This window comes from Mirounga angustirostris, unplaced genomic scaffold (genome assembly GCF_029215605.1).
Source record: "Mirounga angustirostris isolate CCGP_5_RB_7025 unplaced genomic scaffold, mMirAng1.0.hap1 SCAF_11, whole genome shotgun sequence".
NCBI lineage: Eukaryota > Metazoa > Chordata > Mammalia > Carnivora > Phocidae > Mirounga > Mirounga angustirostris.
Genome location: NW_026991719.1, coordinates 108,042,700 through 108,066,836, shown reverse-complemented (window position 1 = coordinate 108,066,836; position 24,137 = coordinate 108,042,700). Strand labels below are relative to the sequence as shown.

Here is a 24,137-nt window from a genome sequence, read left to right as displayed (position 1 = left end):
TGAGTTTATGAGGTTCCTCATAAACTTTTCGAGCCTCATATACTATGTTTTCAGCCATAACAAACTCCTACAGTTTTTCAAGAACAACGTACTCTATTGAGACATTGGAATCCATCTCTATCTTAATTTCACCTGAATTAATTAAACTCTCTTTCTATATTTAGACTTATTCAGGCCATTGTTTCCTACATGTAGGCTTCTAAGTATTGCTAAGATGAGATATCACAACTATATGAATTTGTGCTTCTAAATACTTATGGCTTTCAAGCTGTCTTTGACCCTCCATGCTGTGTGATAATCTGGAGTTTTCCTAGAGGACTCTTCTCCATTTCCCACAATAGCTTGTTGGAACCTCCACAAGCTTCCTTCCATCTTCTATTTCATCACTTCTACCCTCATTTTCAGTAATTGACTTCCCTACTATTCCAGAGAATAGAAGTCTTTCCCTTCTTTCTACAAACCTGTAATCATTTGACCCATCACTAACTCTTTCCCTCCTGCCTCAGTGGAAAAGTATCCTCATTATGCCTAAGAAAAATCCTTCTACCTGTGCTCTGGGTTTCATTTCCTCCCATTTGTTCTAGACTCAAACCATTTGCTTTGTCTTGTTTTGTTTTTAATACCTCACTTCCTTTTCTATTGATTCTTATCCTATAAATATGTTCAAGTTTTTCCCCACTATGCTATCCCTTCTCTGGCATTCACTTTCTATCACAGTTCAATCTTTTGAAAAATGTAGCAGTCACTAGCTATAATCTTCACTAATCAGAAAAGGTCTATGAGAAGGAGTTAAAGATTCAGGAACTAATATGTGTGGATCATGTGTTTATGTTGAGGGACAGAATAAAACTGGATGTTAGGTAAGGATAGAGAAAGGAATAAAGGAAAACAATAAAAGTGGAAGGGCAGCAAAAAAACAGCTGGAGTAAACTAGTAGTTACTGAAAGAAAAGGACAATGTGGGTTTGCTACATAAAACATCTTCAGAGCAGGAAAGGAGGAACACAGACTTAAGAAAATAAATACTACAGGTTCCCTGAAGATGGAGTCCAAGACACAGAAGTAGGAGGAACAGAGAAATGGGTAATAAAAATTCAGATTGATTAGAGAGGAATGTCTATTTGTTTCCTTTTTCTCCATTAACTTTAACTCTTTCCTGTATCTGAACCTATTCTTTTTTTTTCTGCCTCTGAGGAAGAAGCTGCCACCTGCCTTCCTGCCAGAGCTAATTACTGCATTTACATGGTTAGATGATTCCACTGCTTCTTGATTTTTCAGGATCTTGCTTCAGTAGTTATCCTCACTTCACATGCTTCAATTTTTACCCTATATTTTTATTCCCCTCCCTCTTTCCCTTCCCTTCTATTTCCTTCCCTTCCCTCTTTGCCTCCCACTCTCTTTGCCTTTCTTTCTCTCTCTCTAAATACACACATACACACATATGTTCATATATCCATATATGTACATATGTGTGTGTGTGTATCCTACTTTGTACCAAACTCCATTCCTTATGCCTACAATCACACAGAGGATTCTCCAGTTCTAAAAACATTCATCCCTTAATCTTGATAAATTCATGAGTTGTCTCATTTCTTACCCTCCCTTTATCACCAAACTTCACTAAAGAGTAGTCTACAATTGCTGCCTCTACTTTCTCACACCTACCATCTAGTTTCTGTACCATCCAGTCTAATGAAACATCTTACTTGAAGATTACTGATGACTTCCTAATTGTCAAACTTAATGCTTCTTAGAACTCATTCTCCTCTGTGTCTTGGAAACATTTGGCATTGATAAACACCCCCTTCCTTTAAATTCTTTATTTCTTTGGCTTCAATAATATTTCAGTCTCCGGATTCTTCTTCAAACTCTCACAGGATACCTTTTCTCCTTAACTTGCTTCTTTCTCTCCCTACCCCATAAGTGTGGGTATTCTCCTTAGATACTCCTTCTGATTTTTTCTCTGACTTTGGGCTTGGTGATTTTACTCACCTCTACAATTTTAACTATCCTTTCTATGTAGTAGACTTCCAGTTTTTATATGTATGTCCAACCTCTCAGCCCTGCATCTCCATGTATTTGATGAACAGCTAGATTTGGATGGCTTTCAAGCACCTTACATTCAATTATATCCAAAGCTGTGTCCTTTGACCAAAGCCAGCATGTCCCCTTCTTTCTTTCCTTTGTTAAGAGTTTTGCTCTCAGTCACCCAAATAAAACATTTGGATTTATCTTTGATTCATTCATTCATTCTTTCAGTAAAGATTTGAGAATCTATTATGTTACCACCAGTTAAAAAACTTCCAGTGGTTTACTCTTTACTATACGATAAAACTGAACTTCTTAGGTTAACAATATGCTCTACAACATGCCCCCACCTTATCTTTCTTAATTTAGAACACTTGCAGCCTATCTTTCAGGCAATGGGAACTAGCCATTCTGAAAATGCACCCCATGACAAACATTTACAATTCGGTGCATTTTTTTCTTGCCATTTGGAATATGATAATTTCCCATACATTTTGCTTATTAAAATCTTATTTATGCTTTTTGTGTGCCCCTGTGTTAGCCTTTAAAATCTTATTAAAAATCTTATATTTATTTATAAAATCTTATTTATTTATTCCAAAACTATCTCAAATTCATCTATCATATAAGTAATCCATATTTTTCTTACAAATAATTTGTCTGATTTCTCTGTCTCCACAACATACTGTTGCTTGCTTATAGTACTTGTCCATTATTCTTATGACATGGCTTTGAGTTTTCCTTTATTGAAAAGGAGAAAGAATCTACAACAGAGGGTTTTTGGTAAAATATCATCATGTAAATGTTTGGAAGATAGGAGATCTGAATTGGAAGACATGATAGAGGATATCAGTTACAGAAAAGAACAGCTTGGATTTGTAAATTAAGGATGCAGTGTCCTTTCTTCATTCTTCATAAAGTAGAGTGATTTTGGAATAGAGGGACATTTCAATTACATCTCAGAAAAGGGAATAAGGCCAGAGATAATTGGAAATTGACCAGTGAAGCTGAATACTTAGAAAATTGTGTGCAAAAATGTAGACTTGAGAGATTATTTGGAAGTGAATGCTAGTACTTTGCAGTATGCTTACATAAAAGGGAAGTAATCCAGTAGGGTTGACAGGATTTATATGCGAGAGAGAGTAGAGGTCCAACATATAAAATGAAAGAGAGCACTTTTTCTGATCATGCAATGGTAATACTGAAATTAATTTCTTAAAAGCTTGGAAATTTGGCAAAGGTAAATGGGAGATGAGCAAATTCCTATAAGTAAGAAAAAGCATTGAAAATGATGAGGAATGGTCAAGGAGAGAGAAGCCCAGCTTTCACTTCAAGCTGTCAGAGAGGATTGGTACAGATGAAAAAATAATTTGAGGAAAGCTCTCAAGGAAAGAAATGAAGCCAAATGCTTTGAAGAGAAAAATAGATATTTTCAATTTTAGAACAAACTAATGGAGAGCAGAGAAAAGGAATAAAGAAATTAGAACAGAAATAGGGAAATCAAAGAGCAAATGACAAACGCCTGCAATAGATGAAGAGTCTGAGTGATATAGGGAAGAAGCAAAAGCAAGCAAGGCTACTGACATTTTCTCATGCACAGGAAGGGAAGATGGTTGTCATGTGTTTGAGAGATTATAGACAGATAGGTTAAGGTGACTTGAAGTCAGTTATAAGAGTCCTTTATGGAGCTGTAATGCAGGAATGGATATAAGCTAACACAGGGGCACACAAAATCAAGCAGAAAATGAAAGAGTGACTCAGCAACAGACTTCACAGCTCAAGTGTGAGTGACTGTCATGAACAAGATGTTGAGAAAATCTGAATCTGCTTGTGGTATGGATGTGGCATAGTGGAAAATCTACATGCTCTTGGGTTAGAGATGGTTTTAGTCCCACTTCTACTACTTACCAGCTGTGCAAACTTGGGAAAATCTCTCAGCTTCCAGATCCTTGAATTTCTCATCTGTAAAGTGACTTCACATTGTTGTGAAGCTCAAATGAGACAGTATTTGTGAAAATACCTTGAGCAAAATTTAGATATTATTATTCTAGGACTCTTTTTGCATGAGCTGAGCAAATATTTGTTTGTGGTTTCCTTTTCCCCCCAGCTTTATTGAGATATAATGGACATGTAACCTTGTGTTCATTTAAAGTTTATGACACTGATTTTATATATTGATATATTACAGAATGATTATATCTGTGGGTTTCTATAGTAGATAGAATAAGAAGGAAATCACCAATATGATAAAAAAAGAGAGTGAATGATATATGAGCAAAGAAAAACTTAGAAACTGGAAGTCACTGACATTACATATATGTGTTATATATATAAGCAGTTTTATACATATACATATTTTATCACAAGTTGCCAATGGCACTTTATTTTTCTTTTCAACATCCTGTTCTACAGCTTCCCTGGCCCTTTTTGCCCGGATGCCAAAGAGCAGGACATTGGCAATGCCATTTGAAGACTGGCGAATGCCTTGAAGTTCCTCTCCTCCTCTGTAATGACTGGCTTTCTCCTTCTTACAGACATTCCATATGGGCATGACTGGTCCTGTCAGCTGGGTAGTCAATTTGAGTTCTTCATCAGAGCTGTCTCCCTTCTTGGGGGCCTAGGGCTTCCTGGGGAAGAGGATGAGCTTGGAGCCATACTCCTTCAGCCACTTTACATTGGCCTGCAGCAATTCCGTGGACTTGTTTTGCCTTCTTGGATTCACTGAGATTCCAATGGTCCATGCCACCTTCTTGTGGAGGCCATCCACCCATAACTTCCATGCTGAAGCCCCTGCCAGCTTGCACTTTGGTTTGATACCTCACCATGGGGCTTCAGGATGGGTTGGATGGGTCTGGATGCGGGTGCTCCAGGCCATGTGGTGTGCCTTGGCTTGCAAGCCTTGAGTCCGTGGATCTTCTCTGCTGGCTGGTTGAACCATGTGGCTATGCTGCTGCCAGTCCTTGTGGAAGTGGGGCTTCAGCATCATGCCATTTGGTCTGGGTGCCATGGCTGCGGCCTACAGGCCTCCTCTGAGGGAGGAGAAAGGCCGGCAGGAAAACAATATATGTATTTTTAAAGTTTTTATTTTAATCACCTGGTGCTCACCAGGACAAGTGCAGTCCTTAATCCCCATTACCTATTTCACCTATCCCCTCCCCCCTCCCCCCTGGTAACCATCAGTTTGTTCTCCATAGCTAAGTCTGTTTCTTGGTTTCTCTTTCTCATTTCCCCTTTGCTTGTTTGTTTGGTTTCTTAAATTTCACATATGAGTGAAATCCTATGGTATTTGTCTTTCTCTGACTGACTTATTTCACTTAGCATAATATAAACTCTAGCTCCATCCACGTTGTTGCACAGGGCAAGATTTCATTCTTTTTTATGGATGAATTATATATATATCTATCTTCTTTGTCCATTCATCTATTGATGGACACTTGGGCTGCTTCCATATCTTGGCTATTGTAATACCATAAATATATACCTTTGAATTAGTATTTTGTATTCTTGGGTAAATACCTAGTAGTGCAATTGCTGGATCATAGGGTCGTTCTATTTTTAACTTTTTGAGGAACCTCCATACCGTTTTCCACAGTGGCTGCACCAGTTTACATTCCCACCAACAGTACAAGAGGGTTCCCATTTCTCCACATCCTTGCCAACACCTGTGTTTTGATTTTAGCCATTTTGGCATGTGTGAGGTGATATCTTATTGCAGTTTTAATTTGTATTTCCCTGATGATGAGTAATGTTGAGCATCTTTTCTCTGGATTACTCATTTTTAAGGTGCTGAGTTTGGTAAGTTCTTTATGTATTTTGGATATTAATCCTTTATTGGATATGTCATTTGCAAATATCTTCTTCCATTCAGTAGGTTGATTGTTTTGATTTTTGTTGATTGTTTTCTTTGCTGTGAGGAAACTTTTTATTTTGATGTAGTCTCAATAGTTTATTTTTGCTTTTGTTTCCCTTGCCTCAGGGTACCTATCTAGAAAAAAGTTGCTATGGAGAATGTCAGAGAAATTACTGCCTGTGCTCTCTTCTAGGATTTTTTATGGTTTCAGGTCTCATATTTAGGTCTTTAGTCCATTTTGAATTTATTTTTGTGTATAGTATAAGTAAAGTGGTCCAGTTTCATTCTTTTGCCTATTGTTTCCAGTTTTCCAGCACTATTTGTTGATAAGACTCTCTTTTTTCCATTGGATATTCTTTCCTGCTTTGTCAAAGATTAATTGACCATATAATTATGGGTTTATTTTAGGATTTTCTATTCTGTTCTATTGACCTGCATGTCTATTTTTGTTCCAGTATCATACTATTTTGATTACTATAGCTTTGTATTATAATTTGAAGTCCAGAACTGTGACGCCTGCAACTTTGCTTTTCTTTTTCAAGATTGCTTTGGCTATTTGGGGTCTTTAGTGGATCCATACAAATTTTAGAATTGTTTGTTCTAGCTCTGTGAAAAATGCTGTTAGTATTTTGATAAGATTGCATTAAATGTGTAGATTGCTTTGGGTAGATATTTTAGCAATATTTGTTCTTCCAATCCACCAGCATGGAATATCTCGCCATTTCTTTGTGTCATCTTCAAATTCTTTCATCAGTGTTTTATAATTTTTAGAGTACAGGTCTTTCACCTCTTTGGTTAGGTTTATTCCTAGTATCTTATTTTTGGTGCAATTGTAAATGGGATTGTTTTCTTTTTTGTTTGTTTGTTTGTTTTTATTATGTTATGTTAATCACCATACATCATTAGTTTTTGATGTATTGTTCCATGATTCATTGTTTGTGTATAACACCCAGTGCTCCATTCAATACGTGCCCTCTTCAATACCCATCACTAGGCTAAACCATCCCCCCACCGCCCTCCCCTCTAGAATGCTCAGTTTGTTTCTCAGAGTCCATAGTCTCTCATGGTTCATCTCCCCCTCCAATACCCTCCCCTTCATTTTTCCCTTCCTACTACCTTCTTCTTTTTTTTTTTAACATATAATGTATTATTTGTTTCAAAGGGACAAGTCTGTGATTCAACAGTCTTACACAATTCACAGTACTCACCATAGCACATACCCTCCCCAGTGTCTATCACCCAGCCCCCCCCAAGCCTCCCCCCCTCACCACTCCAACAACCCTCAGTTTGTTTCCTGAGGTTAAGAACTTCTCATATCAGTGAGATCATATAATTCATGTCTTTCTCTGATTGACTTATTTCACTCAGCATAATACCCTCCAGTTCCATCCATGTCGTTGCAAATGGCAAGATTTCATTCCTTTTGATGGCTGCATAATATTCCATTGTATATATACACCACATCTTCTTTACCCATTCATCTGCCGATGGACATCTTGGCTCTTTCCATAGTTTGGCTATTGTGGACATTGCTGCTATAAACATTGGGGTGCACGTACACCTTTGGGTCCCTACATTTGTATTTTTGGGGTAAATACCCAGTAGTGCAATTGCTGGGTCATAGGGTAGCTCTATTTTCAACTTTTTGAGGAACCTCATACTGTTTCCCAGAGTGGCTGCATGAGCTTGCATTCCCACCAACAGTGTAGGAGGGTTCCCCTTTCTCTGCATCCCTGCCAACGTCTGTCATTTCCTGACTTGTTAATTTTAGGCATTCTGACTGGTGTGAGGTGGTATCTCATTGAGGTTTTGATTTGGATTTCTCTGATGCTGAGCAATGTTGAGCACATTTTCATGTGTCTGTTGGCCTGGCCATTTAGATGTCTTCTTTGGAAAAATGTCTGTTCATGCCTTCTGCCCATTTCTTTTCTTTTTTTTTTTTTTTTAGGCTTTCTAAATTTTATTATGTTATGTTAGTCACCATACAATACATCATTGGTTTTTGATGTGGGGATCCACGATCCATTGTTTTCATATAACACCCAGTGCTCCAAGCAGTACGTGCCCTCCTTAATACCCATCACTGGGCTAACCAATCCCCCCTTCCCCCGCCCCTCTAAAACTCTGTTTGTTTCTCAGAGTCCATAGTCTCTCATGGTTCATCTCTCCCTCCAATTCCCCCCCCATTTTTCCCTTCCTTCTCCTAATGTCCTCCATGCTATTCCTATGTTCAATGAATAAGTGAAACCATATGATAATTGACTTTCTCTGCTTGACTTATTTCACTTCGCATAATCTCCTCCGTTCCCATCCATGTTGATGTAAAAATTGGGTATTCATTCTTTCTGATGGCTGAGTAATATTCCATTGTATATATGGACCACATCTTCTTTATCCATTCATCTGTTGAAGGGCATCTTGGCTCTTTCCACAGTTTGGCTATTGCGGATATTGCTGCTATGAACATTGGGGTGCATATGGCCCTTCTTTTCACTACATCTATGTCTTTGGGGTAAATACCGAGTAGTGAAATTGCTAGGCCATAGGGTAGCTCTATTTTTAAATTTTTGAGGAAACTCCACACTGTTTTCCAAAGTGGCTGTACCAGTTTGCATTCCCACCAACAGTGTAAGAGGGTTCCCCTTTCTCCACAACCGCTCCAACATTTGTTGTTTCTTTCCCTGTCCATTTTTGCCATTCTAACTCGTGTAAGGTGGTATCTCAATGTGGTTTTGATTTGGATTTCCCTGATGGCTAATGATGATGAACATTTTTTCATGTGTCTATTAGCCATTTGTATGTCTTCTTCAGAGAAGTGTCTGTTCGTGTCTTCTGCCCATTTTTTGACTTGATTATTTGTTTTTTGGGTGTTGAGTTTGAGAAGTTCTTTCTAGATCTTGGATACCAGCCCTTTATCTGTAGTGTCATTTGCAAATATCTTCTCCCATTCTGTGGGTTGCCTCTTTGTTTTGTTGACTGTTTCCTTTGCTGTGCAGAAGGTTTTTATCTTGATGAAGTCCCAAAAGTTCATTTTTGCTTTTGTTTCACTAGCTTTTGGAGATGTATCTTGAAAGAAGTTGCTGTGGGCGATGTCAAAGAGGTGACTGCCTATGTTCTCCTCTAGGATTTTGATGGATTCCTGTCTCACATTGAGGTCTTTCATCCACTTTGAGTTTATCTTTGTGAATGGTGTTAGAGAATGGTCGAGTTTCATTCTTCTGCATGTGGCTGTCCAATTTTCCCAGCACCATTTATTGAAGAGACTGTCTTTTTTCCATTGCATGTTTTTCCCTGCTTTGTCAAAGATTATTTGACCATAGAGTTGAGGGTCCATATCTGGGTTCTCTATTCTGTTCCATTGGTCTGTATGTCTGTTTTTGTGCCAGTACCATGCTGTCTTGGTGATCACAGCTTTGTAATATAGCTTGAAATCGGGCAACGTGATGCCCCCAGCTTTGTTTTTCTTTTTCAACATCTCCTTGGCGATTCGGGGTCTTTTCTGATTCCATACAAATTTTAGGATTGCTTGTTCCAGCACTTTGAAAAATGTCATTGGAATTTTGATCAGGATGGCATTAAAGGTATAGATTGCTCTGCGTAGCATAGACATTTTCACAATGTTTATTCTTCCGATCCATGAGCATGGAATATTTTTCCATCTTTTTGTATCTTCTTCAATTTCTTTTCTGAGTGTTTTGTAGTTCCTAGAGTATAGATCCTTTACCTCTTTGGTTAGGTTTATTCCAAGGTATCTTATGGTTTTTGGTGCTATTGTAAATGGAATTGTTTCTCTAATTTCTCTTTCTACAGTTGCGTTGTTAGTGTATAAGGAAGCAACTGATTTCTGTGCATTGATTTTGTATCCTGCCACATTACTGAACTGCTGTATGAGATCTAGTAAATTGGGGGTGGAGTGTTTTGGGTTTTCCACATAAAGTATCATGTCATCTGCGAAAAGAGAGAGTTTGACTTCGTCTTTGCCAATTTGAATACTTTTATTTCTTTTTGTTGTCTGATTGCTCTTGCTAGGACTTCTAGTACTATGCTGAACAATAGTGGAGAGAGTGGGCATCCTTGATGTGTTCCTGATCTTAAGAGAAAGGCTCTCAGCTTTTCCCCATTGAGGATGATCTTTGCTGTGGGTTTTTCATAGATGGATTTTATGAACTTGAGGAATGTTCCCTCTATCCCTATACTCTGAAGAGTTTTAATCAGGAAAGGATGTTGTATTTTGTCAAATGCTTTTTCTGCATCAATTGAGAGGACCATATGGTTCTTCTCCCTCCTCTTATTAATGTGTTCTATCACACTGATTGATTTGTGAATGTTGAACCACCCTTGCATCACGGGGATAAATCCCACTTGGTTGTGGTGGATGATCCTTTTAAAGTATTGTTGGATCCTTTTAGCTAGGATTTTGTTGAGGATTTTGGAATCCATATTCATCAGGGATATCAGTCTGAATTCTCCTTTTTGATTTGTCTTTGCCTAGTTTGGGGATTAAGGTACTGCTGGCCTCATAGAATGGGTTTGGAAGCTTTCCTTCTGTTTCTAGTTTTTGAAATGGCTTCAGTAGAATAGGTATTATTTCTTCTTTGAATGGTTGGTAGAATTCTCCAGGGAATCCATCAGGCCCTGGACTCTTGTTTTTTGGGAGGTTTTTGATCACTTCTTCAATCTTGTTACTGGTTATTGGCCTATTCAGGTTGTCAATTTCTTCCTGTTTCAGTCTTGGCAGCTTATAGGTTTCCAGGAAGGCATCCATTTCATCCAGATTGCTCAGTTTATTGGCATATAGTTTTTGATAATAATTTCTAAAAATTGTTTCTATTTCCTTGGTGTTAGTCGTGATCTCTCCCCTTTCATTCATAATTTTATTCATTTGGGTCCTTTCTCTTTTCTTTTGGATAAGTCTGGCCAGTGGTTTATCGATCTTATTAATTCTTTCAAAGAACCAACATCTAGTTTCATTGATCTGATCTACTGTGTTTCTGGTTTCTAATTCATTGATTTCTGCTCTAATTTTAATTATTTCTCTTCTAATGCATGGCTTAGGCATCGTTTGTTGCTTTTTCTCTAGTTCTTTAAGGTGTAGAGTTAGCTGGTGAATTCGGGATTTTTCTAATTTTTTGAGTGAGGCATGGATAGCTATGTATTTCCCCCTTAGGACCGCCTTTGCAGTATCCCATAGGTTTTGGACCAATGTGCTTTTGTTCTCATTGATTTCCATGAATTGTTTAAGTTCTTCTTTGATTTCCTGGTTGACCCAAACATTCTTGAGCAGAGTGGTCTTTAGCTTCCAAGTGTTTGAATTTCTGCCAATTTTTTTCTTGTGATTGAGTTCCAGTTTTAGAGCATTGTGGTCTGAGAATATGTAGGGAATAAGCTCAATCTTTTGGTATCGGTTGAGACCTGATTTGTGACCCAGTATATGGTCTCTTCTGGAGAAAGTTCCATGTGCGCTTGAGAAGAATGAGTATTCTGTTGTTTTAGGGTGGAATGTTCTGTAAATATCTATGAGGTCCATCTGGTCCAATGTATCATTCAAAGCTCTTGTTTCCTTGTTGATTTTCTACTTAGATGATCTGTCCATTGCTGAGAGTGGAGTATTGAGGTCTCCTACAATTAACGTATTGTTATCAATGTGACTCTTTATTTTGGTTAACAGTTGGCTTATGTAGATGGCTGCTCCTATGTTGGGGGCATAGATATTTACAATTGTTAGATCTTCTTGTTGGATAGACCCTTAGAATGATATAGTGTCCTTCTGTGTCTCTAATTACAGACTTTAGTTTAAAGTTTAATTTGTCTGATATAAGAATTGCTACCCCAGCTTTCTTTTGAGTTCCACTGGCATGGAAGATGGATCTCCATCCCTTCACTTTCAGTCTGGATGTATCTTTAGGCTCAAAATGAGTCTCTTGTAGACAGCATATGGATGGGTCCTGTCTTTTTATCCAATCTGTAACCCTGAGCCATTTTATGGGAGTTTTAGGCCATTCACATTGAGAGTGATTATTGAAAGATATGAATTGTCATCATATTGCCTGTGAAGACATTGTTTTTATGGATTGTCCCTGTAAATTTCTGTTGTACATCACTCTTGGGGTCTTTCTCCTTTTATAGAACCCCCCTTAATATTTCTTTTAGGGCTGGCTTAGTGGTCACATATTCTTTCAGTTTCTGCTGGTCGTGGAAGCTCTGCATCTCTCCATCCATTCTAAATGAAAGCCTTGCTGGATAAAATATTCTTGGCTGCATGTTCTTCTCATTTAGTACCCTGAATATGTCTTGCCAGGCCTTTCTGGCTTGCCAGGTCTCTGTGGATAGGTCTGACGTTATTCTGATGTTCCTCCCTCTGTGCGTAAGCAATCTGTTCCCCCTAACTGCCCTTAAGATGGTTTCCTTGGTTCTAAGATTTGCAAGTTTTACTATTATATGCCGGGGTGTTGGCCTGTTTTCCTTGATCTTAGGAGGGGTCCTCTCTGCCTCTAGGACACGAATGTTTGTTACATTCCCCAGATTCGGGAAGTTCTCAGCTACAATTTGCTCAAATACATCTTCTAGTCCTCTCTCTCTCTCCCCTCTGGGATTCCAATTATTCTGACATTGGAACGCTTCATGGTGTCACTTATTTCTCTGATTCTATTTTCATGGATTCTGAGTTGTTTTTCCCTGGCCTCCTCTTTTCCCTTTTTATCTATTATATTGTCTTCCAGGTCGCTTATTCGCTCTTCTGCCTCAGTTACCCTAGCTGTTAGATTATCTAGATTGGATTGAATCTCATTGATAGCATTTTTAAGTTCTGCCAATTCACCTTTTATTTCTGCCCTTAGAGACTCTATGTTGCCATTAATTGATTTCTCCACTCTAGCCATTGTCTTCACACTTGCTAGCCTGAATTCCATGTCCGACATCTTGGTTATATCTGCATCCATTCGTAAATCTGCAGCATAAGTCATAATCTCTGAGTCTTTTCTATTTTGGGGGCTCCTCCTCCTAGTCATTCTGTTGATGGGTGTTTGAGGGAATGTATAGAGTCCAAATTATTGACCAGAACCCAAGCAAGATGCACCTATTTTTTTGGGACCTTAGGGTTGCTGACCTCTTGTTTTCCCAGCCTGTCTTCTGGGGGAGGGGTCTGCTGTGGTGTTACTCAGGCAACCCTCTTTGGGCGGAGTTACCCTGCCCCCCTATGGCAGGGGATGGGCTCAGCGGGAATCAGTCTTTGGGGCTTTTGTTCTCTGGTGGCTTTCCCTGGCGGCTTTCCGTGTCTCTTCTGAGTCAGAGCAGAAGAGACCGTTTCCAACCTTCTGCCTCAGAGCAGAGAGATTGCAGTCTGTTCTTCAGTGAGCTCTCCAGGCCACACTGTCTCCGTTTCTGTCCGTGCTGCTATAAACTGCAGCATCCTGGGTTGTGTGCCCCTCCGTAGCGCTCCCAGTCCTGCCTCCAGGTCGGAGCATGTCTCTGCCCTTTGTGCTTCTAAAACTGCCAGCCGCTCCCAGTTCATGTGCGTAACCCCGCTGCTCTGGGTTTCCGGCCCAGGGGCTGCCCTAAAGTCCTTTCCCCGCCGCTACTGGTCTGCGAGTCTGTGCCCCGTCGGCAGCACACGAGGCTGTTGCTCATTGGCGGTGCAGGATCCCCACGTCCAGACACCATCCCGCTGCCTTTTATCCTCCGATATCTGCCCACGGAATCACGGCTACCCGCTTTGTACCTCGGAACCAACTACCTGCAATATTCTCTTCGTAGAGATCCAGATGTTCTTACATCACAGGCTGGTTTCGTGGGTGCTCAGAGTGGTCTGGTAGATATCCAGCTCAATTCCGGGGACCAGTTGAAATAGGGTCCCCTACTCCTCCACCATCTTTCCCCTTCTGCCCGTTTCTTAATTGGATCATTTGTTCTTTGGGTGTTGAGTTTGATAAGTTCTTTATAGATTTTGGATACTAGCCCTTTATCTGATATGTCATTTGCAAATATCTTCTCCCATTCTGTCAGTTGTCTTTTGGGTTTGTTGACTGCTTCATTTGCTGTGCAAAAGCTTTTTATCTTGATGAAGTCCCAATAGTTCATTTTTGCCCTTGCTTCCCTTGCCTTTGGCTATGTTTCTAGGAAGAAGTTGCTGCGGCTGAGGTCGAAGAGGTTGCTGCCTGTGTTCTCCTTTAAGATGTTGATGGACTCCTGTCTCACATTTAGGTCTTTCAACCATTTTGAGTCTATTTTTGTGTGTGGTGTAGGGAAATGGTCCAGGTTCATTCTTCTGCATGTCGCTGTATAATTTTCCGAACACCATTTGTTGAAGAGACTGTCTTTTTTCCATTGGACATTCTTTCCTGCTTTGTTGAAGATTAGTTGACCATAGAGTTGAGGGTCCATTTCTGGGCTATTCTGTTCCATTGATCTATGTGTCTGTTTTTGTGCCAGTACCATACTTCTTGATGACTACAGCTTTGTAATAGAGCTTGAAGTCTGGAATTGTGATGCCACTGACTTTGCTTTTCTTTTTCAACATTCCTATGTGTATTCGGGGTCTTTTCTCATTCCATACAAATTTTAGGATTATTTGTTCCATTTCTTTGAAAAAAGTGGATGATATTTTGGTAGCGATTGCATTAAATGTGTAGATTGCTCTAGGTAGCATTGACATCTTCACAATATTTGTTCTTCCAATCCATGAGCATGGAACATTTTTCCATTTCTTTGTGTCTTCCTCAATTTCTTTCATGAGTATTTTGTAGTTTTCTGAGTACAGATCCTTTGCCTCTTTGGTTAGATTTATTCCTATGTATCTTATGGTTTTGGGTGCAATTGTAAATGGGATCAACTCCTTAATTTTTCTTTCTTCTGTCTTGTTGTTGTTGTATAGAAATGCCACTGCTTTCTGTGCATTGATTTTGTATCCTGCCACTTTACTGAATTCCTGTATGAGTTCTAGCAGTTTTGGGTGGAGTTTTTTGGGTTTTCCACATAAAGTGTCATATCATCTGCAAAGTGTGAGAGTTTGACTCCTTCTTTGCCAATTCAAATGCCTTTTATTTATTTTTTTTGTTGTCTGATTGCGGAGGCTAGGACTTCTAGTACTGTGTTGAATAACAATACCAGATAGTGGACATCCCTGCCGTGTTCCTGACCTTAGGGGGAAAGCTCTCAGTTTTTCCCCATTGAGAATGATATTTGCTGTGGGTTTTTCATAGATGGCTTTTATGATATTGAGGTATGTACCCTCTATCCCTCTACTCTGAAGAGTTTTGATGAAGAAAGGATGCTGTACTTTGTCAAATGCTTTTTCTGCATCTATTAGGAGGATCATATGGTTCTTGTTCTTTCCTTTATTAATGTAGTGTATCACATTGATCGATTTGCAGATGTTGAACCAAACTTGCAGCCCAGGAATGAATCCCACTTGGTCGTGGTGAATAATCCTTTTAATGTACTGTTGGATTGTAGTGGCTAGTATTTTGGTGAGAATTTTTGCATCCATGTTCATCAGGGATATTGCTCTGTAATTCTCCTTTTTAATGGGGTCTTTGTCTGGTTTTGGGATCCAGGTAATGCTGGCCTCATAAAATGAGTTTGGAAGTTTTCCTTCCATTTCTACTTTTTGGAACAGTTTCAGAAGAATAGGTATTAATTCTTCTTTAAATGTTGGGTAGAATTCCCCTGGGAAGCCATCTGGCCCTGGGCTCTTCATTTTGGGGAGATTTTTGATTACTGCTTCAATTTCCTTGGTGGTTATAGGTTTGTTCAGGTTTTCTATTTCTTCCTGGTTCAGTTTTGGTAGTTGATACATCTCTAGGAATGCATCCATTTCTTCCAGATTATCTAATTTGCTGGCATATAGTTGCTCATAATATGTTCTAATAATTATTTGTATTTCTTTGGTGTTGGTTGTGATCTCTCCTCTTTCATTTATTTTATTTATTTGGGTCCTTTCTCTTTTCTTTTTGATAAGTCTGGCCAGGGCTTTATCAATCTTATTAATTCTTTCAAAGAACCAGCTCCTGGTTTTGTTGATCTGTTCTGCTGTTCTTTTGGTTTCTATTTCATTGATTTCTGCTCTGATCTTTATTATTTCTCTTCTCCTGCTGGGTTTAAGCTTTATTTACTGTTCTTTCTCCAACTCCTTTAGGTGTAGGGTTAGGTTGTGTATTTGAGACCTTTCTTGTTTCTTGAGAAAGGCTTGTATTGCTATATACTTTGCTCTTAGGACTGCCTTTGCTGTATCTCAAATATTTTGAATAGTTGTGTTCTCATTTTCATTTGTTTCTATGAATTTTTAAAATTCTTCTTTAATTTCCCAGTTGACCCATTCATTCTTTAGTAGGATGCTCTTTAGCCTCCATGTATTTGATTTCTTTCCAACTTTCCTCTTGTGATTGAGTTCTAGTTTCAAAGCATTGTTGTCTGAAAATATGCAGGGAATGATCCCAGTCTTTTGGTACCAGTTGAGACCTGATTTGTGACCCAGGGTGTGATCTATTTTGGAGAATGTTCCATGTGTACTAGAGAAGAATGTGTATTCTGTTGCTTTGGGATGGAATGTTCTGAATATATCTGTGAAGTCCATTTGGTCCAGTGTGTCATTTAAAGTCTTTATTTCCTTGTTGATCTTTTGCTTACATGATCTGTCCATTTCAGTGAGGGGAGTGTTAAAGTCCCCCACTATTATTGTATTGTCATCGATGTGTTTTTTTGCTTTTGTTATTAATTGGCTTATATAATTGACTGCTCCCATGTTGGGGGCATAGATATTTACAATTGTTAGATCTTCTTGTTGGATAGACCCTTTAAGTATGATATAGTGCCCTTCCTCATCACTTATTATAGTCTTTGGTTTAAAATCTAATTTGTCTGATATAAGGATTGCCACCCCAGCTTTCTTTTGATGTCCATTAGCATGGTAAATAGTTTTCCATCCCCTCACTTTAAATCTGGGTGTCTTTGGGTCTAAAATGAGTCTTTGGCAGACAGCATATTGATGGGTCTTGCTTTTTTATCCAATCTGATACTCTGTGTCTTTTGATTGGGGCCTTTAGCCCATTTACATTCAGGGTAACTATTGAAAGATATGAATTTAGTGCCATTGTATTGCCTGTAAGGTGACTGTTACTGTATATTGTCTCTGTTCCTTTCTGGTCTATGTTACTTTTAGGCTCTGTCTTTGCTTAGAGGACCCCTTTCAGTATTTCTTTTAGGTTTTGTGTTTGCAAATTCCTTAAATTTTTGTTTGTCCTGGAAGCTTTTTATCTCTCCTTCTATTTTCAGTGACAGCCTAGCTGGATACAGTATTCTTGGCTGCATATTTTTCTCGTTTAGTGCTCTGAATATATCATGCCAGTCCTTTCTGGTCTGCCAGGTCTCTGTGGATAGGTCTGTTGCCAATGTAATGTTTCTACCATTGTAGGTTACAGACCTCTTGTCCCGAGCTGCTTTCAGGATTTTCTCTTTGTCTCTGAGACTCGGAAGTTTTAGTATTAGATGTTGGGGTGTTGACCTATTTTTATTGATTTTGAGGGGGGGTCCTCTGTGCCTCCTGGATTTTGATGCCTGTTTCCTTCCCCAAATTAGGGAAGTTCTCTGTTACAATTTGCTCCAATATACCCTTCTGCCCTCTCTCTCTTTCTTCTTCTTCTGGGATCTCAATTATTCTAATACTGTTTTGTCTTATGGTATCACTTATCTCTCAAATTCTGCCGTCTTGATCCAGTAGTTGTTTATCTCTCTTTTTCTGAGCTTCTTTATTTTCCATCATTTGGTCTTTTATATCAGTAATTCTCTCTTCTGCCTCATTTATCCTAGCCATTAGAGCCTCCCTTTTTGATTGCATCTCATTAATAGCCTTTTTGATTTCGACTTGGTTAGATTTTAGTTCTTTTATTTCTCCAGACAGCTTCTCTCTAATATCTTCCACACTTTTTTAAAGCCCAGCTAGTATCTTTATAATCATCATTCTGAACTCTAGTTCCAACATCTTACTAATGTCCATATTTATTGGTCCCTGGCAGTTGGTACTGCCTCTTGTTCTTTTTTTTGAAGTGTTTTTTTTCCATCTTGTCATTTTGTCCAGAGGAGAATAGATGAAAGAGAGAGCAAATTGTAACAGGTTAAAAATGACCCCAGAAAAATATACACTAAACAAATCAGAAGAGACCTGAAACTGGGGGAAAAGAAAGGAAAAGAAAGAAAAAAGAAAAAAGAAAAAAAAAGAAAAAGAAAAAGATAAAAAAAAGAATATGATCAAATATGATCAAGCTGGTGCATAGATCAGTGCCACATACTAGATTTTGGGCGTATTTTGGTCTGTTAGAAGAAACTGCCTCCCAAAAGTTTAAAGAAAGAAAAGCTTATATATGTACAAAAATAAGGGAAAATATGATGAAGGGATGGAATATGACTGTAAAGATGAAAATTATAAAAGATTTTTTAAAAGGAATTGATAAAATAAGCAGTTGACTGAAACAAGAAGGAAGAGAAATTAAAAAAAAAAAAGGGAGAGAATGTGATCAGGCAGGAGACTAGAACAAAGCCATACACTAGAGATTTAGGGTATATTTTGGTCTGTTAGAAGACACTGTATCCCAAAATTTTAAAGAGAGAACAACTTATATATATATACCAAAAATAAGGTTAACTACTATGACAGGATAGAATATGACTCTAAAAATGAAAAATAAAAACGGTTTTTAAAGAAGGGATTGATAAGATGTTGGTTGAAAAAGGGAAAAAGAAAAATTCAAAAAAAAAAGTTAAAAAAAAATTAACTTTGAAAAACTAAAGAATCATGGTAAAAAAGCCATGAATTCTATGTGCATTATTCCTCTAGCGCTGGAGTTCTGCTGTTCTCATTGATCGGTAAACTTGGTCTTGGCTGGCTGTTCTCACTGATCTTCTGGGGGAAGGGCCTGTTTCCGTGGTTCCTAAATGTCTTTGCCGGAGGCGGAATTGCCCCGCCCTTGCCGGGTCTGGGCTAAGTAATCTGCTTGGGTTTGCTCTTGGGAGCTTTTGTTCCCTGCAAGCTTTCCGTAAAGCTTTAGAGGCCGAGAGTGAAAATGGTGGCCTCCCAATCTCCGCCCCGGAGGAGTCGAGAACTCGGGGCCCCACTCCTCAGTGCGCCCCCAGAGAAAAGCAGTCAGTCACTCCCGTCTCCCCGGTCCCCGGCCGCACTCCGTGCTCACCCGGCCTGTGACCGAGCGTTTCTATCTCTGGCACCCAACCCCGGGTGGAGTCTCCAAACCCAGCAGATCCCTGCGGTGCGCTCCTGCACTGCTCCTCCCGGGGGAGGAAGGGGAGTCTCCCTGGATCTGCCACTTCTTGGGTCCCTGCTGGAGGAGAGTGGCCCGACTGTGCCGTCGATCATGGTTTATGACAACCCCGAGCTGAGAGCCCGTGCCTCGGCTCTGTCTCTGCAGCCGGCTTCCCTGCTCTGATACCTGGGAGCTCTGCTGCACTCAGGCACCCTTGGTCTTTCTGTGACCCCGAGGGTCCTGAGACCACACTGTCCCACGAGGTTTCCACCCCCTGCTTATCCACTGGAGTGACGTCCCTCAGCAGAACCGACTTCTATAAGTTCCGATTTTGTGCTCTGCTGCTCTATCACTTGCCAGAAGCGGCTGACAGAGGCCCCCTCCCCCGCCGGCTATCCTCCCGAACATCGCCTTGGATTCACTTCTCCGCACGTCCTACCTTCCAGAAAGTGGTCGCTTTTCTGTTCAGAGAGTTGCTGCTATTCTTTTCTTCGATCTCCTCTTGAGTTCATAGGTGTTCAGAATGGTTTGATCCCTATCCAGCTGAATTCCTGGGACCAGATGAAATTTAGGTCTCCTACTCCTCTGCCATCTTCGGGATTGTTTTCTTAATTTCTCTTTCTGTGGCTTCATTATTGGTGTATAGAAATGCAACAGATTTCTGTAGAATGATTTTGTATCCTGTGACTTTGCTGAATTTGTTTATCAGTTCTAGCAGTTTTTTTGGTGGAGTCTTTCAGATTTCCTATATATAGTATTATGTCATCTGCAAATGGTGAAAATTTTACTTCTTCCTTGCTGATGCCTTTTATTTCTTTTCTTTTCTTTTCTTTTTAGAGAGAAAGAGCATGTGTGTGTGGAGTGGAGGAGGGGCAGAGGGAGAGAGAGAGAATCCTAAGCAGCCTCCACACCCAGCACAGAGCCCAACATGGGGCTTGATCCTACAGTCCTGAGACCATGACCTGAGCCAACTTCAAGAGTCGGTGCTCAAGCAATTGAGCCACCCAGTCGCCCCTACCTTTTATTTCTTTTTGTTGTCTGATTGCTGTGGCTAGGACTTCTAGTACTATGTTGAATAACAATATTTTTAGAAAAAAATTTTAAGGCTCATAATGGTACTATTCATGATGCATGAAATGCAACAGTATGTCTAAAGGAGTAACAGGTGATGAGTGAACTTCAGAAATCATGAAAGGAACACTACATCAAAAACTAATGATGTATGGTGACTAACATAACATAATAAAATAAAATTAAAATTAAAAAAACTAATGTACTCTATGGTGACTAACATAACATAATAATAAAAAAAAGAAATCATGAAAGGAGCCAGAAGACATTCATTATATTTAAATAAACATTATATTTAAATAAACAAAGTGCAATTTTATATACCACACAAAGTTATACTGGGTCAGAGAACGGGGCTGTCATACATGAATAAAACATAACTGTGTGACTCTAGACCCGACTCTCTCCATATCTCTATGTGCTCATTGAATGTTGAAAAGAAGTGAATGATGTTCAGGATGAGATCACCCAACTTTTGAAGCCCTTTATTATATCTGTGCTAAAGACCCTGCTTCTGAGAAAATATACATTGAATGTAAATGAAATTGCATGTAAAAATGAAAAATGAAGGGGTACTCTAATGACCCAAGTTTCTTCCAAATCCTTATTGCTAAATCCTTAGTTCAGTTCTGCATTATGTCTCAGATTATTAATAGCCTCCCAATTGACCCTATGTCCAATCTTATACCTCTTCAATCAATATTATACTTTTGTTGTAAAAGTGAGCTTTTAAAAACACAATTCTGAACATGTTACTGATCTGCTCAAAAAATCATTAATGGTTGCCCACCACCTATAGCAAGGCTCAGCAAACTTTCTTCTGTAAAGGGCCAGATAGTAAATATTTAAGCTTTCCAGGCTACACACAGTCTTTGTAGAATAGGCTTCTTAGTTGTTGTTGTTTTTCTTACATTAGTTAACAATTTAAAAACCAATCTTAGCTCATGGGCTGTACAAGCCAAGAGCTGGATTTGGCCCTTTAGGCCATAGTTTGTTGACCTGTAGAGTAAATAAAGTGCTAGCTCCTTAATATAGCATAGCATTCTCCCCATAATCTGGCTTACTGCTTTTTTCTCAAGTTTTATATATTGCCAAAACACTTCCCACACCTTCTGCTGTGGGAATTAAATTGTTGGCAGTATCTGGAAGTACACCAAGCTGGGTTTTGTACCTCTGTACTTGCTCATATTGCATCCACTAAAATTGTCCTCCTTTATCCAACTGGCAGGCTACTCCTCTCTCAAGACTCTACTAAAAGTGTCATCTCTTCTATTAAATATTTCCTGACTGCCCATTTAGAATTGGTCTCTGTAACCTGTACAAATATGGATCACAGTATCTACAGCACTTCACTGTGCTTATTTACTCCCCAACTCCAATGTGAGTCTCTCAAAGGCAGAAAACGACATACTTGGATCTGTATCTCTAACATACAATAGCCATTTAGTAAATGTTTGTTAAATGAATGGCCCCAGGCATTGTGTTAGCAAGTCATCCGACACCAGCAACAACATAAAGAGAAATGAAGAGAGATCGGCAGCCCTCTGAATTGTGCATGACCCACACACAGAAGCAAGCTATTACTTTTGTTGTCTCTAGAGAAGCTCCCTGATTCTCACTCTTACATCTTGTGGAGATTTCCCCATACACTCATCAGGACATGGTTACACAGATCATCATGGCAGACTTTTTCTTGAAGCAGTAATGCCATCTAACAGTGCCTGTGTTTTTAGAATCCATATGTGGGCTCAAAACCTATCTTCCAATAAACATACTTTAAAAAAATGTTCCTAGGGCTTTTAGTATTATTAGTGATAGAATGGTGACCTAAATAGGTGTTAGTGAGCTGCCTTTGGAATGTAGCTACTCTGTCTCAGTGGGGAAAACGTGCTCTGAGTTCCAAGCTGATGACTTATGAGTTAACTTCTGCACATAACTCATTCCTAAGTTTGGGGCTGTCTCTACTTAAAATATATTAAGCATAGGTCAGAGGAACTGGAATAGGAGTCAACCAAATTAAAAGTAAAGCCATAAAAGTGAGAGCCAAAGAGAAATATGATATAACTGTGTTTCTAAAACTAGAGAATGGGGTGGTGAGGCTCCTTGTTGTACACTCTGGAGAGGACAATGCATAAAGGAAATTAACTTTGAAAAACAAATTATAGGAGTATTTGGGAACTTTCAGAAAATTGCGATAATATCTTAGCAATTTATAAAAAATTGCTATTCAATAAATAGCAATTTATTGAATTCTTACTATGTGCCAGGAACCACTCTAAGAATTTTTTTCTTTTTTTATTATGTTCAGTTAGCCAGCATATAGTACATCATTAATTTTTGATGTAGCGTTCAGTGATTCATTAGTTGCATATAACACCCAGTGCTCATCACAACACGTGCCCTCCTTAATACCCATCACTCGGGGCGCCTGGGTGGCTCAGTCATTAAGCATCTGCCTTCAGCTCAGGTCATGATCCCAGGGTACTGGGATCAAGCCCTGCATCGTGCATCGTGCTCCCTGCTCAGTGGGTAGCCTGCTTCTCCCTCTCCTCCCCCTGCTTGTGTTCCCTCTCTCGCTGTGTCTCTCTCTGTCAAAGAAATAAATAAAATCTTTAAAAAAAGAAACTTTAAAAAATAAATAAATAAAATAAAATTTACAAAAAAAAAATACCCATCACCTGGTTACCCCATCCTCCTACCCCCTCCCCTCTGTAACCCTCAGTTTGTTTCCCAGAGTCCAGAGTCTCCCATGGTTTGTCTCACTCTCTGATTTTTTCCTGTTCAGTTTTCCCTCCCTTCCCCTGTGGTCCTCCATGCTATTCCTCATGTTCCACATATGAGTGAAACCATATGATAATTGTCTTTCTCTGCTTGACTTATTTCACTTAGCATAATCCCCTTCAGTTCCATCCATGTCAATGCAAATGGTGGGTATTCATCCTTTCTGATGGCTGAGTAATATTCCATTGTATATATGGACCACATCTTCTTTATCCATTTATCTGTTGAAGGGCATCTTGGCTCCTTCCACAGTTTGGCTATTGTGGACATTGCTGCTATGAACATTGGGGTGCATGTGCCCCTTCTTTTCACTACATCTCTATCTTTGGGGTAAACACCTAGTAGTGCAATTTCTGGGTCATAGGGTAGCTCTATTTTTAATGTCTTGAGGAACCTCCATACTGTTTTCCAGAGTGGCTGTACCAGCTTGCATTCCCACCCATAGTGGCGAGGATATGGAGAAAGGGGAACTACTCTAAGAATTTTATATAAATTATCAATTACACACACACACACACACACACAATGATCAACCTTCAGAAAGTAAAGAAAGAGGTCAAGGATAGAAAATAGTGTGACCAGATATTCATCCACCCAAGAGAAGAGTGTAGGAGGAAAGAAAACTTTAGAAGCAAGACATAACTACCTTCGCAATGTGTTATGACAGAAAAATTCCAGAGTCAGTCAAAGTTAAGATGAGAAAAAGAATCAACAAATTACCATAACACAAAGTGTACAATACATGTTAGCTGCCAACAATAGAACGTGCATATAGCATCTTATTAAATGGGGAAGAAGGAGAAAAATAATCACAGTCTTGGCCATGAAGACTCTTGGGTAGAGCAGAAATGCTAAAGCTCATGAATGTGTATGAGAAGTGGGAGTAGAAATGGCCAGAGGGTCGCTAGGGCACATCATGGAAGAGAAGGCAGAGAAATAGGAGAAGGCAGAAGAATAACAATTTCAGTTTATACATTTTTGTAAGAAATTGATGTGATGGAAATTTAATATTTGTAGAAGCAATGTTGCTTGGGAAAAGATTTATTAATATGTATAATATACAAACTACTTTAAAATAAGAAATTATAAGTATAAACTAGAATAATTTATTTAAAAATGCTTTTTAAAGGATAAAGTGCTTTATACATACAAAAGATACTT

The 24,137-nt window shown here is 39.1% G+C and overlaps 1 long non-coding RNA gene and 1 pseudogene across 2 annotated transcripts in view; one reads left to right on the top strand and one right to left on the bottom strand.

The window, feature by feature from the left end:
- Nucleotides 1-24,137, top strand: part of LOC123839239 (uncharacterized) — a 167,911-nt gene that overhangs the window by 103,240 nt on the left and 40,534 nt on the right. The gene's annotated exons all lie outside the window — the stretch shown is intronic.
- Nucleotides 4,368-5,034, bottom strand: LOC123841687 (large ribosomal subunit protein eL13-like; annotated as a pseudogene).